Source organism: Cupressus sempervirens, chromosome 8 (assembly GCF_028749045.1).
Source record: "Cupressus sempervirens isolate cs-2001-9-10 chromosome 8, ASM2874904v1, whole genome shotgun sequence".
NCBI classification, from domain to species: domain Eukaryota; kingdom Viridiplantae; phylum Streptophyta; class Pinopsida; order Cupressales; family Cupressaceae; genus Cupressus; species Cupressus sempervirens.
In genome coordinates, this window is record NC_143125.1 from 543773312 (window position 1) to 543789448 (window position 16137).

The 16137-nt window shown below is 34.8% G+C and overlaps 2 pseudogenes; both read right to left on the bottom strand.

Annotated features, from left to right (window-relative positions):
* Nucleotides 1-1978, bottom strand: part of LOC149543593 (cyclin-A2-2-like) — a 2987-nt pseudogene extending 1009 nt beyond the window's left edge.
* Nucleotides 1979-3739: 1761 nt separating this feature from the next.
* The window catches only part of LOC149543594 (uncharacterized), a 60894-nt pseudogene continuing 48496 nt past the window's right edge, over nucleotides 3740-16137 (bottom strand).

A 16137-nucleotide genomic window follows, 5' to 3' on the forward strand; every position in this document is an offset into this window, starting at 1 on the left:
AAAGTTACAGTAGGCAAGAAGTACACACGAGGCAACAAGCATGCAAGTAAAGTGTATCTGGCACAAGCTTGTACTCTTTGGCAACCTGTTACAATAATCTAATTTTGAATTGATTATACAAAATTAATTGCACAACTACAATAGGGAAAAATAAATATACATATAGCATGAAGAAATGCAATAAGCAACAAACCTCAACAAGCCAATCAACAAGTATGCCCCTCATATTTGCATTGATCTCTTGTTGAATTGTTTCAATGTAACAAGGTAATGCTCACCGTTTTAGCTGAAAAAGTAATTGATGACTGTAAGTATTAATCAAAAGAAGCTTCAAGAAAATGTCATAAATTCAGTCTAGCTTGACACATGAAAACTAGTAACTTTTTTGCTTCAAGTACCTATATTACTTCATTTAAGCTTAGAACATTAACAAAAATATGCAATTTTTAGTGAAGATATTTATCAACTAAATCTATATCTAACACACCACATAAAAACAAAGTAATTCATAGCTTCCTCTATAGAACATTGTAGATCCATCCAAGGATCTACAGTTATATGCCTATAACAAAAAATTTACAACAATAAGTTGAAGTTGTTAAAAGCATAATACATCTGACAATAGTGAGAATTATACTAATAAGCATTAGAAAAGTGCATAGAAACAAATCAACTCAATTGAACAATATAAATTTTATGGACCAAGAATAAAAGATCATTGTGAATAGAGAAAACCTCTATAATGTGTAAGTTATCATAAATTTATGTGGCATAAGCAGTACACATCTGAGGATCACCATGGTCCAAATCAATATCAATATAGTGAGAATGGCTTGAGCACCCCACACCTTCATGAGATTTGACAAGAATGGCAGGAACTCCTGACATTTGTAGAAGATCAAAACTATGAGTAAAAAGTAAAAAGAAGAGAATTTGGAAAAATTGATCAAAATAAAAAACAAAACTTAATGAATTATATGTTTAGGTACTCTTAATTAGTTTATGAAATCCCAGTCAAATTACCTTGTTTTGAATTGTTCTCAAGCTCTCTCGATATGTCCTGATTTTGGCAAATTTGTTGCTTTAGAGAAGATACTAATGCCTCATTAGCACATGTTGAAGCATTTTCATTATTTCTTTCGGCTACAAGCTATTTGCATTGGTATATTTTCTGCAGTTGTAGTTAGATCTTTAGAATTAGCCTGTATATCCTGTACATTCTCTCCATTGCTCTTTTTTTCACCAATCCCAACATCATCATTCGAAGAATGATCCTTGGAATTGCAAGGAACAAGTATCATATCCTTTTTGATTTTTGCAATTTTGGTATCTGTATTGACATTTTGAATAATTCCTTGGCATTTTCCTTTGCTATTGTTACCCAGGGATCTAGCCTAAGCTCATATCACAATACAAATAAATTATATATATCCGAAAGGAAAGCGTAAACTATTAAACATACAATAGTGAGAATTTTTGCAAGTGAGAACAGAGGAGATATGACACAAATAGTATCAGGTTCTCTTGAAGATATGCAAAATTTAAATCCAGACCCTAGTGTGCATAGAATACTAAATTAAAGAAGACTTTTGGCCATACAATTTAGACTACACTACCATTTCTCATCATCTCTTTGAAATAACATGCAGAATATAAAAGTTAAAACCAACATAAGTATGCAAAATAAAATTTAGTTTTACCTTATGTGTCCTAACTCTTGGCAAAGCCGGTTCTCCATCTTTATACATGTTAGTCACATCTCCAGTACTGCTCGACATTTAGCTGGACTAGCAGCATCATGTAAAGAATGTGTGGTGGAATCCTCAGATGATGGTCTTTTCCTTGTCTTCCTTTGGCCCATCGGAGGAAAAGGTGGGGGTAGTTGGTTTTCACAGGAAATAATGTTATTTTTAGATGTGGACTTCACAACCCTGGCCCAAGTAATGTGGACATTATTAAGCTATTGTGGCCTAGTCATGGCTTGGTCACTTAAGCAATAGTGAAATGTACAAAGCCCACCTCTTATAACCTTGAATTTCTAAATAATGTTTGCATAGAAGATTCAAGTGAGAAAATCTATCATGAAACATGACCTATTACTCCTATGAACAAATCACAAGCTGTAATTTGCAGGCACAAAATCTTGAAATGCAGTAGTGAAGAATGTTAGCACTGTAAGTGATGGGTGCGATAAGCAGATGAAACATAGGAATGGTTTTGCAACTCTAGATTGTAGGGAGAAAAAACAACCAGTGGGGTCTAGGTGACAAGGTGAAAGAATCTTCACAAAAGAGAGGAGGCTACAAGGTGAGTGTTCATCAGTTGTGATGATGGGGACACCCATTCAACACAGAGGAGTGGCAGAAAGAGCTGGAAGAAGGTTAGGACACTTTGTAAGGGGAAAAATCAAAGAAAGCTCCAAAATTGTTTGACATGATTATTTGATCCATAACAACGATGGTGTAAAAGGTTAACTCCTTATCTATTGGCTTATTTGTGTTATCCCTTGCTTTTTTTTTAATCTATTTATGGGTCCCGCTCTCATTGTAAAATTGGGATGGTGGTTTCCCCTGTTGTAACCTCCCCTGATCTAGGCCAGGCTAATTCCAGAGCTAAATTAATAAAATAACCAAAATATTTTAACTATATATATATATATATATATATTGGTTGTAGGGAAATATTTACCACATAAGCTATGTTGATTTTTCATTCAATTAACCTTTGGCAAACAATGATATCTTTTAGTAACCTTAGCCTACTAATATCATACTTCCCTTGCTAAGGTTTGTGTAAATTTTACATTCCATTACAAAAAAACTTAGGCAGATACACTGGAAGACTTTGTGATTTAATCCTAAATTGAGCCTTTGGATACACTATGACTTAAAAAGTATATATAAACAATAGTGTGTCATCACTTGCTGATGCTTACAAGCTATCTTACTCAATATTTTAAATTTTCAATGCTTGCATTTTGAAGAGAGTGAGATCTAACTATTGGAATCATATAAAAGCAACATCTAAATACATATGTCATTCCCTCGTGTAAAACATCGCCATTCTTTTCTAGAATTAAAGTCAAATTCACTATGTTGATTTATCATTCAATTAACCTTTGGAAAACAATCATATCTTTCAGTAACCTTAGCCTACTAATATCAAACTTCCCTTGCTAAGGTTTTTGTAAATTTTACATTCCATTATAGAAAAACTTAGGCAGATACACTGGAAGACTTTGTGATTTAATCCTATATTGAGCCTTTGGATACACTATGACTTTAAAAGTATATATAAACAATAGTGTGTCATCAGTCGCAAATGCTTACAAGCTATCTTACTCAATATTTTAACTTCTCAATGCTTGTATTTTGAAGAGAGTGAGATCTAACTAGTGGAGTCATGTAAAAGCAACATCTAAATACATATGTCATTCCCTCATGCAAAACATCACCATTATTTTCTAGAATTAAAGTCAAATTCACTGGCTAATATTAAATATATGTAATCTACACTGTTCAGTCTTTTGAAAATAAAATCCATTCAAATTACTCTGAACCAGCCCAGGCACCAATCAGCTAATCCATGTCACACTTTCATCATTGGTTTCAACATATGAATCCTTCAAGTATAGAACTACCACAGAAAAAATCAAAGGGCAAGCAAAACTTTGAATCATTTGCAGAGTTCATTTTTGTTTCTCTGATTAATCCTAGCATAAGTGAAAATGAGAATCAACTCATGCAAGATCTCCTCCAATAAGAAGCAAGTCTCCATGTGGAAGTTCTTTAACAATATTGTTGTGGCTTACTTGAAGGGAAGGTCGAGCAAGCAATCGAGCAACACTATATGTAGAATTGCCACCATCCCCAGTGTTTGCCATGAAGTCAAACCATAGTCCTTCTCTTGCACTTAGATGATTAAAAAGAAAACCTTTCTTTGGGTCATTACTCTGTGCCTTAGTCATTGTTGCCTAATCAAATAAAGCAACTATAAATTATCACACAAATTAAGACCCGACAAATTTTAAAACATGGCAAGTAATATCACAATTACTTACTACAATGAAACAGAATAACATAACAAGGTTACAGATTAAGAAACTTTGATATATTTAGTAGACATGCCTACATCATTCACATATCAAAGCATCCAAGAAACAATGTTACAGATACCAAAAGATCAAATGTTGTCTTGAACAAATTTTTCGATGTCCTGAAATGGTACACTCTTGTCATCTTGAATCACTAACACAAGCTTCCTCGATGGAAAAAATACACCTTGGAATTACTGGAACAGAGTATATACCCTGAGTACCAAGGAACCATGTCTGAGAAATCTAGAGCTGCAAATGCCTTCCGAATATCAAAAACTGATGCTGACTAAGGATGTGTCAAAGCCCATCTAAAAATACAAATTGAAACAGAAATAATGAAATTTCACAAAAGTCAAGATAAAGTGACAAATGATAATTTCAAAAAAATCAACCTTGTAAAGAAATTTTCAATGTGACATACCTAGTTGACCTTTCAACTACATAATTTGCAATGTATAATCCTATAAATGTTGCGCACAAAGAAAACATAGGTGAGATTATGTCAGCTGACTGCAAAAGAAACATATGGTTAGTAAAGATACTCCCATTGACCAAATTTTATTTAACAGTATCAAATTTCCACAATCTATAAATTTAATCATTGTTGTTTCTGGATTAGACCATCTGTGAATTTTTGAATACAAAAACTCACACATGATCTAATCCAAAAACAACAGCAATCCAAATTTATTTGTTTACTTCATAACATACTTAAGTTGTAAAGATTAGTTGTTACTTTGGAACACAGTTTTTCCAATAAAAAGTATGATTGCAAATTGTGTATTCCTAGATTGGAGATAAGAAAGTCACTCTCATATAGAAAGCCACTTACCTGACCATAAATAACCCATTTGGAAAATACTAGGTAGTCACTTGCAGATCCAACAGATGCAAGCCAATTAGAGAAAACCTGCTCCTTCAATTCATGTACCTGTGGCCACCCTTTTATAAATGTATCCACAATAAGACCAAAATCTTTGCTTCCAAATGATTTTATTCTAGCTAGAGCTCTATTGCCACAATAGTTGTAAAAAACACAACATTCTATGCTTAAAACTTGCAGCAACAACAGACAAAATTAACTTAATCATAAGAAGAAAGGCTTGGGTTTCAATTCTAAACCTATCATATCAAACAAATTAACATATGATCAGTTTCAGACAAATAATAGCTCTTACAACACTATTTTGCAGAATGGTAAGAATCTCAAGCCGCTTTCCTGCAAAGCATGCAATGAGGTCCATATACCATAGCCCAAGAAATGTAATATGGAAAACCAAAAGAGCCAAGACAGACAATAAAAATAATGTCAAAAATAGATACACATTCATTTTGATGTCGACTCCCATTGACTGCATGCTTGGTAAATGATACACGCCAGCAATTAAAAGCCAAAACACATACCTGCAATGTGTAAATCCATTCCTTGGTTCAGAACTTTTTTAAGCAAGGAATATTTGGACAAAAATGTCACTTAGCCATATAAATATTATCTAATAAGTTTTAAGCTGTAAAACACATAATTTATTTCATATTTGAAAATTTGTGTAGTACCATCGACTAAAGTTTGAGTAGCTTGGTTGAATGGTTCGTCTTAGGAAAGGAGAGGAAAAGAAATAGAGAAAACACAAGAAACATGCATATATAGACCACCACTTTATATTGTTGTTATTTGCTTTTATTTTGCTCGATTAATTGGTTCCTTGATGTTTTATGATTCCTCCCTTTTTTATTTTTAGACATTTTGTCATTAATGCCAAGTATACTGTTAGCACAATAGAGGAAATGCAGAGGTTTGCAGATTGAAATGGCCGTATGATGAACATTGTTATGAGGCAGCAACATCTAATCAACTTTGCAACACTCCTCACTTCCAATGTCCCCTCAAGAACTTCCTTCTAGGCTACCCAAGTGCACTTAATGCTTCAGAAACACCATAACTTTTTCCAAGGCCTCAACCTTCATTCTTCCTTCATGAAACATCTTCTTATGGCTTAACAACCATGCTCCATCCATCCCTTCATTCTGGACCACTAATCTCTTACCCAACACTCACATCTAGCCGTTAAAGCTAGTAGCCCTCACCAGTCACTAATTTGGGTTTTCCTCCAACTTTTCCAAACCACCAAGGAAACTCAAATGTGTTTTAGATACCCTTTTGGGATCTACAAATCATCCCTAATTTTCAATATAAACTCCTTTGGACAATACCCAAGATCCAATAGCCCTAGCCTATCCACACTAGGCCTAATTCCTCACGTTTACAAAACAAACCACATCTCTATTCATCCCTATGACTCCAAAGGCTGAAAAAATCTTTCCTAATGTTTCAAAACCATAGATTCTTAGGTTTTTGTGACTTTATCCCATACCCATTTGCCTAGCCACTAAACCCTTGATTTTAGGGACATACCATGAGGTTTTGATCAAAAAAACTATTCCAGACCACTTCAGGCCAAACTAATTGCATAAACACTTCAATTTATGTCCCAACATGAAGGATTCACCCCCCAAACATCTTCAAACATGAAATGATCCACTGTCTATTAGACTGGTGTCTAATCCGAGCTAAACCTCCATCAGCAATTACCATCCAACACTGCACTTACACCAAGTTTTCCCACTCTCTTGCATTTGGTTAATATAGTACAAATAAATTATCACAACCTCATTCTCTCTGACCAATAACAATGACTACAGGTGGTAGGAGAGAATCTACATTGGAAACTTCAGAATAAGTACAATTGATTGTGCCTAACCAGTCACTGGTTTGAATGCACCAGTCTATTATTCCTTACTCAACCCGCAACAAAAATTAAAAGCATTCGTGGACAAGATAACAAAAATAATAAAATGTTCTCACATTAAATATTAGTCAAAATGCATTTGATACATCATAGGAACTCACTGTTCCATGAGACAGAGACTGAATTGTAGAGAATAGGATTATTTTATTGATTAAAATTTTTTCACAATGCCTCGTCTCACCACCCCAACTCTACTTCTCCCCCAAACACTCAACAAATCCCTTCTAAATAACCAAACAACAGTAAACAACCACTACTGTCTAACTATCTAACTGTTACCAGTTAGTTATAAACTGAAATTTGTTGTCTAAGTTGACACAAAGTGTCAACTTTGACAACTTACAATCATATATGCCTTTAATATATTTCACTAACCTTTTCAAAGGTTTTAGAACTTCACTAACCCTTCCAAAGACACCTAAAACCCTTACAAGCTTTACTAGACCTAAATTACCAATATGGAAAATTGTAACTTTTGAGCACTTTTAGTGCTTTCACAACTTTTAATTGGCCTTAGAGGCCATATTACATTTATTTTAGACCTTATAGGCCTTTAGATCCCAAAAAAAAATTGACCTTTCAATAGCCTCCTAGGTGCATGTTAACATTACAATGCCCTTAACTTCAATACATGCCTTTATAGTTTAGTCTTCAAAACATCAATTACAAAAATGGACCATTGGTCCAGTTACATTCAAAATTTGATCTTCCTATATAATTAAACCAAATGACCCTCTCCACACACCCTTTGCTAGGGTGCCCTGCACCATTGTGTGTATGATAAAGATATATCATATAAACCAACAAGAGATATTATATGCAGATTTATAATGTCTATGGAAAATTTATAAGAGGAATAAGTGCACATTTGAAAGGATAATAAGGGCAGACATTGAAGGATAAAAAGTGCTGATTTTGGAAAAGGATAAGTGCAAACTAGGCAGATTTATATGAAGCAAATATAAAAAGGCACATATATTAACAGAGATTGTAAAAGGTGGATTTGAGAAGATCATTGAAGAAGCAAAATGCAAGAAGAAAGGTATAAGATTTAAACAGATTATAATGTCTATCATCTGCTAAAGATAGCAACATTGTCAAGGTGAAATTTTAGACTTAAGTGAAGTTGGTTCTTTTGCTTCGAAGGGTTGGAGCCTACAAGTTTTTCGAGAGGTTGCTAGATGAATATTATGACCCAACTAAAGAAGAAATATTTTTATAATGAAATGAACAAAGACTATTCTTCTGCAACTGCTGCTCCAATCCATAAATGCCTATTCACAAACAAGTAACATTTATAAAATGTATAATATATGTCTAAAATGGTGATTGATAAGATACAATCCATAAGTAGGAGATATTTTAACACAGCAAGTCAAATTGTGATATTGCTATCAGGATTTAACTGTGTGATTTTTGAGTCAAACTCATCGATACATATTTAATGAAATGAATGGAACCCATCTCTCATGAGAATGAATGGAACAATTAGCACTCATTGGATCTAGGTGATGCTCACAGAGGTGAAGCACCAAGACTTCTTAGGAGGTCACCCATCCCAGTACTACTCCAACTCTAGCATGCTTAACTACATAGTTTCCTCCATAGCTAAACCCACTCTACTTGCAACTCCATTTGCAAAAACTTCACCAAGTGTTGTGCCTTATGAACCATTCATTAGAAAGCCCCTTAAGCTCATCAATTGATAAGTAGGAGATATTTTTCCAAAGCAAGTCACATTGTGATATTGCTATCAGTATTTAACTCTGTGATTTTTGAGTCCAATTGATTGACCCATATTTCATGAGTAGTGGTTCACTAAACCCATCTCTCATGAGAATGATTGGAACACTTAGCACTCATTGGATCTAGGTGATGATCACAGAGGTCGAGCACCGAGATTTCACGGGCTGATAGCAATATCATAATTTTTTTTTAAAATTTGTAACCCTTATATTTGGTCTCAATAGCTTGCTAGTTCATCTACACTTGTGAGGAATTGGATCACACACTCCTAGATCTACTTAGTAAAGTGCAATTGGCTACACTAAAAAAAGGAAAAGGACTTGGTTTATGTGCATTCAAATCTACTGCTCCTTAAACAAAGTGGCTAAGAGGGGACACAAGGGACTGAGATAATAAGCCCATAACATATTGACTTGGATCTTCCACTTCCCACTTTGCTGCACTTGATGTTGATGATGACTATGGGCAAATTTGTGGGCATTGGAGTGCTAGTGCCAATGCCAATGTTAGTGGAGCCCTATTTGTGGTTCTTCTAATTTACCACTACCTATATCATCTAATATAGATGGTGATGATATTTTGTAAGTCCCATATTATTAATTTTTAAATGATGACTCACTGTTGACAATTGGCATTATTATTATTTAATTTTAATATATATTATAACATTTGAGTTTCACTAATATATCATTAGTATTTTGAACTAAATACTACTACAAATATGCATATTTTTTATTTTTTATGTTTTTGTATTGACGAACTCAACACCATATTCTTTTTGATAAACTCCTCAAACTAGACCTATAAACCTAGACCCAAACCACTACGAAGGCCAGTAACTTAGATTTTAAGTAAACAATCTTTGAGAAATTATTTCTTTATGTTATGGCCCCATCTTGAGCATTGTTTGCTCTTGTGGGTTTATGCATACATTGTAGGAGTATCTTGCCTTTGTTTGACTTATTGTAGAAAATTATCTCCTACTCATCAATTGATGAACTTAAGAAGCTTTCTAATGAATGGTTCATTAGGCACAATATTTGGTGAAGATTTTGCAAATGGGGTTGCAAGCAAAGTGGGTTTAACTAGAGGAAACTTCGTAGTTAAGTGCACTCAAGCTGCAGTAGTACTGGGATAGGTGACCTCCTGAGAAGTCCCAGTGCTTCACCTCTATGAGCATCACCTAGATTCAATGAGTGCTAAGTGTTCCATTTATTCTCATGAGAGATGGGTTTGGTGAACCACTACTCATCAAATATGGGTCAATGAGTTTGACTCAAAACTTACACAGTTAAATCCTGATAGTGATATCACAATTTGACTTGTTGTGGAAAAATATCTCCTACTTATCAATTAATGAGCTTAAGGGGATTTCTAATGAATAGTTCATAAGGTGCAGCACTTGGTGAAGGTTTTGCAAATGGGGTTGCAAGCAGAGTGGGTTTAACCATGGAGGAAACTCCATAGCTAAGTGTGCTAGAGCTGGAGTAATACTAGGATGGGTGACCTCCTGGGAAGTCTTGGTGCTTCACCTCTGTAACCATCACCTAGATCCATTGAGTGCTAAGTGTTCCATTCATTCTCATGAGAGATGGGTTTAGTGAACCACTACTTGTGAAATATGGGTCAATGAGTTTGACTCAAAAACACAGTTAAATCCTGATAGCAATATCACAATTTGACTTGTTGTGGAAAAATATCTCCTACTTATCAATTGATGAGCTTAAGGGGATTTCTAATGAATGGTTCATAAGTCACGACACTTGGTGAAGGTTTTGCAAATAGGGTTCCAAGCAGAGTGGGCTTAACCATAGAGTAAACTTGGTAGTTAAGGTGCTCAAGCTGGAGTAGTACTGGGATAGGTGACTTTCGAGGAAGTCCCAATGCTTCACCTCTATGAACATCACCTAGATCCAATGAGTGTTAAGTGTTCCATTCATTCTCATGAGAGATGGGTTCATTGAACCACTACTCATGAAATATGGGTCAATGAGTATGACTCAAAAATCACACAGTTAAATCCCAATAGCAATATCACAATTTGACTAGTGCAAAAATAACTCTTACTTATCAATTGATATGCTTAAGGGGCTTTCTAACGAATGGTTCATAAGGAATAATACTTAGTAAAGGTTTTGCAAATGGGGTTGCAAGTAGAGTGGGTTTAACCATGGATGAAACTCTTTAGTTAAGCGCACTCGAGCTGGAGTAGTACTGGGATGGGTAACCTCCCAAGAAGTCTCGGTGCTTCATGTTTGTGAGCACCACATAGATCCAATGAGTGCTAAGTGTTCTATTCATTCTCATGAGAGATGGTTTTGGTGAACCAATAGTCATGAAATATGGGTCAATGACTTTGACTCAAAAATCACAAAATTAAACCTTGATAGCAATATCACAATTTGACTTGCTATCGAAAAATACCTCCTACTTATGGATTCTATCTCATCAATCACTGTTTTGAACATATATTATACATTTTATTAATGCTACCTATTTATGCATAGGAAATTATGGATTGGAGTGGTAGTTGCAGGAAAGAAGTCTTGGTTCATTTCATTATAAAAATAGTTCTTCTTTGGTTGGGTAATAATATTCAACTAGCAACATGTGATCATTTTTTCCCATCGACATTCTCAACAATAGAAAATTGTGCAGAATCTTTGTGTAAGTCACTTGGCCTGATTTGAATGAAGTTCTTATGTAGTTGATCAGATTATCATGTGTTGTTTTTCAATTGATTCTAATTTTTTCTTATCTATTTTCAAAGGTAGTAGTTACACAGAGGGGATGCAGGGATATGTTGATAAACTTAAAAACATTTGGAAAATGCTTCTGTATAGTGAGTAGCTACCTCTGCTCTTTGAAGAGATATCCTTGAGTTTTGTTTTGTGTTGTTGATGTCATAGACACACCTACACAACCATTTGTGGAGCTTTCACACAAGAAAATTTATCATATGCAAGGCTACCTTAAATGTAGCACACCACAAGATAGAATGCAGATATGAAAATGCTTCTTGTTCTAAAATGGCTACACAGAGTGTTGGATTTGAGTAGCCCATCTACAATTTCATTTTTTTCACATGGGTTGTAGCAAATACAATTAAAAATTTGGGATAAAGTTTTGGATGCTTGCTGGGAGACACGATTCGATTTAGATAATATGAAAAGAAGATAATGAGTTCTAATCTTAAAGTCAATATATTAGATCAAAAGATCAAAGCTTGATGTATAGAGAATGATTCTTTTCCTATGTCTATGTATATACATGAGAAAAGATGGGCAAAATTTACAGGAAAGTACCATGAATTTTTAAAATGATTTTTAGTGGTATCTCCTTTGGGTACTTTTCTTTGAGGGGTCTACTGCAGGTTTTGTATTTTTCCTCAGGGTATTGATTCTATTTGTTGACACATAAGGTAGTGATCTACAGTATAGTAGATAAAAGAATTTACAAACTACACTTCATGCATTAAGAGAAGATTTATTGCAATTCAAGCGCATGCAATAATTTTTATGAGTTGTTTGATTTGAAGGGACATTTGACATTAGATATTTAGGTACTATCTTCCATCCTACCATATATATTTGTTCTTGGCCTGAAAAATAAAATAAGATCCAAACTACTTACCCAAATTCTACTTCCAGGGACCAGCCAGAGAAACCAAAGATTTGATGAAGATCCACACTTATCAAATGTGTAGCTTATTTCCTCCAAATAGAGCTTTGTTTCCTCATCTTGTGAGCAATTCTTTGTTGCTTCGTGACCACAATATTTGAAGTGAAAAAGAACTTGTTTGACATAGAGTAGATACTTACCATCATGACAAGTGCTTTCACACAGGTGACTGCATTGGAGAAGAGCCCTACAAGGCCATGTGCAAAATAGAGGATTGAAAGAAGATGCATCTTTAATGCACAGAACAAAAGGAGGGTCGCAAGGATGTCTTGGACAATGAAAATATATTTCCTCACTCAAACAATCTCGTTCTTTAAAATCTAAGATCAAGTTGTGATTGCTATAGAAATATAGTGCTCCTCTTGCTCACGATACAGAAATGCACAGCCTATTTTGCTTAGCCAGATATCCAATATTTCTATCATCATTGGATCCTACAATGGAAACAATCACAATGTTATTCTCTGAACCCTAAAACCCCAACAGTAAAACATCAAACAACCACATTGACAATGAAATAGGGCATCGACCCTTTTCATTTTCAAAACAATATGAAGCCCACGTTGGTCAAAATTTCGACCAACATGGGCATGGATTTTAAAAAATATATATTTTTCCTTGCATATTTCGACCAATCTAAAACATTTTAATAGATGGTTGAGAATTTTGGTCTAAAAATGGGGTCAAATGTACTAGTGTATTGATACTAGGTGAAGTACTATAGGTTATGTTTTTATTGTTGGTGGGGCAATCATGAGCTAGGTTTCTAGTTTTCAAAAGATTAATGCTCTATCCACTACAGAGGTAGAGTATGTTGCTTCTACAGAGGTAGCCAAGGAGATGATATGGCTTTAGTTCCTCTTAGAAGAATTGGGACACCCTCAAAAGGATAATTATTTGTTGACAGATAGTCAAAGTGCCATTCATCTTGCCAAGAATTTAGCTCTACATTCAAAGACCAAACACATACGGTTGTGGTACCATTTCATTCGATTAGTTTGGAAGGATGGACAATTAAAGCTAGATAAGATACATATAGATGGTAATCCATAGATATGTTGACAAAGGTAGTAACAAGGGAGAAGTTGAACTCCTCTTCAACTTTGGTTGGTCTTCTAGACTAAACATGATTAGTAGAATAGCATAGTCTAGGGTGATTTGATGTAGTTGGAGTCTCATGGAGTAGTAGCACAGCTACAGGATCAGTCTCCAAGTGGGAGATTGTTGTTTAGTGTGGAGACTAATCAGTCCCCAAGTGGGAGATTGTTAGATAGTGGTGATTGATCGGAGAAGTATTGTACATACTCCATAATTCCTCACGGTAAAAATACTTGTAATTATTAATTGCAACCCTAAAGCAGTAAAAACACTTGTATAAAAATGGCTTAGGGTTAGGGATTGTTTCATAGTGGTGATGCGAAAATTGGTTCTTGCAGTGCTATTGAGTTGTAAGGGATTACAGATTGTAATCAGGTTGTAATTACTGGATCATAATAATATTGGACTTGTTGTTTGGTGGATGTAGCCCAAGGATTGGGTGAACCATGTTAAATCTTGGTGTCTTGTCTTCTTTTCCATGTGATCTATTATTTTCTAATATTGGTTATATTTGCATGTAATTGTAATTTATGTCTATGGTTTAATCCTAACACCTTTGGGTTGGTAAGTATTGTTGTTCTTGCACCCACTGGTAGTAGAACAATTGATTGTATCCTATAGCATAGGTTTATTAACAGAGCATTATTCATTTACTATTATGTTTTTCCTTCAAGATGAGAATTAATTTGTAAGTTCAGTTTCTAGTATAAATTTCCTGTAGCAACTATTTTTGCCATAGAAGTAATGACTATTGAGAAGAACTAAAGCATAAAATCTATAGTCACTACCTCAAGTTCACGTTCCTAGATTGATACATTAAATGAGTCTAGCATGATGTTCTACGTAGAAACATGATGAATTCTAGCAATGAATCATTGTTTAAGGATGTCCAATCCTTGTGTTACTAGGATATTATTCTAACCAATTATTTTTGGCAATGTTGTTGGGGATGTGTCAATTTAGTTTGACCCAAAAGTTATTAAGTTAGTTTGCATGCATAGGCATATGGACTATTTTGGGTAATCTTAACCAAGAAGAACCATTTGAGGTTCTCAATCTAGCACTTGAGGAAACCCAATTAGAAATTCCACAAGAACAAGAACCATTTAAGAATGTATTTGTTGATACCAATAACCAATTGCCTTCACCACTGTCATCTAAAGAATATGGGTTAACTATTCTAGAGCTATTATCAAGAAAGGAAGGGGCTTGAAAGCCTTACCTCACAAGTCTAATGATAGAGGTGTGTCCAAGAGGGATTTATTCAATCTATTGTTAGACTTCAAGCAAGACATCATTAATAATTTTGCTACTCGGTTGGATACAATGCAAGCAAGGAGAAAGAAAGATGAATCTAATGTAATATTGGTAGAATATTGTCCATATTATAGGGAGAAGAAAAAGAATTATTGGTGCAAGTCTGTTGCAAGCCTAGAGTCTCAACCTATGCCTACCAAGTTCAAATCCATTGATGAGAATGGAGAGGTCCTCTATGTTGCCCAGCAGAGGCCATGGGCTCTGAGACCAGATATTCCCCAAGATCCTCTTCAAAATTTGAATAGTAATAATGCATGGAAACCCAATAGCATAATGGATTCAGTGGAAATAATAGTTGGCATCAACCTCAACAATCATGGCAATAACCACACAATTGTTCTAACCAAATCAAGATAGCAAGCTTTGATGCCTCCTTCTGTAGCCAATACTACTTCTCCTAAATAGAGTCAATTGACTGCTCAACCTACTCCTAACAATGCTAAACCAATAATGCAATAGAAAAACCATGCAATTTCCCTAAATAACATCCATTTAAGATCTGGAACAACTCTTCCTCCTCCACAGCAACCTATTATTACCAAAGTTGAGGACACTTTAGCAGAGCCAACCAAGAAACCAATCCAACCTACTACTCCTACTGCTCCTATAGCATAAGAACCTCCATTTCATCATAAGTTGGAGGAATACTTTAAGCTAGTGGAAAATCAAGCAGTATTGGATTTTCTTACCCAACTAAAGCAAATGATAGCAAAGATTCCTTTGTTAAATGCCATAAAAGAAGTACCTACATATACCAAAGTTATTAAGGAAGTTTGCATAAAGAAACCTAGAAGAAAGAGAAAAGATCCTAAAACCATTTATGTCCTAGGTCAGTTATCTAATCCCATGTTGGAGAAATCGATAATTCAAAAGTATTCTAATCCTCGTAGTCATGTGGTAACAATCATTATTAAAGGAGTTCAAGTCCACAATGTCCTAGTTGACTTAGGTGCTTCCATAAATGTCATGATCAAGGAAGTAATGTCTCAATTACATATCATCGGTCTAAGGGAAACACCCACCATCCTTCAATTTGCTAATAGTTCCATCATTACACCTAATGGGATAGTAGAAGATGTTATGGTCACCTTGAATTCTTGGGAATATCTGGTTGACTTTGTTGTCCTTTCCCCAAAGACTAACATGAGAGGATACCCAATAATCCTAGGCATACCATGACTAGCTATTTTTGATGCCTATATAGCTTGTCGCTCTAGAAAAATGACTATATCTAATGGACTCAACAGTAAACATCTAACTCTATATTCCTCAGCTCAATCTTTATTACAAGATGATCAAATCATCTTGCCAGATTTGGATCATACTGAACTAGAGGTTTATTCTACTCATCAGTTAATGATGATATTCAGGGAACCTTCTATAGTTTTTAGG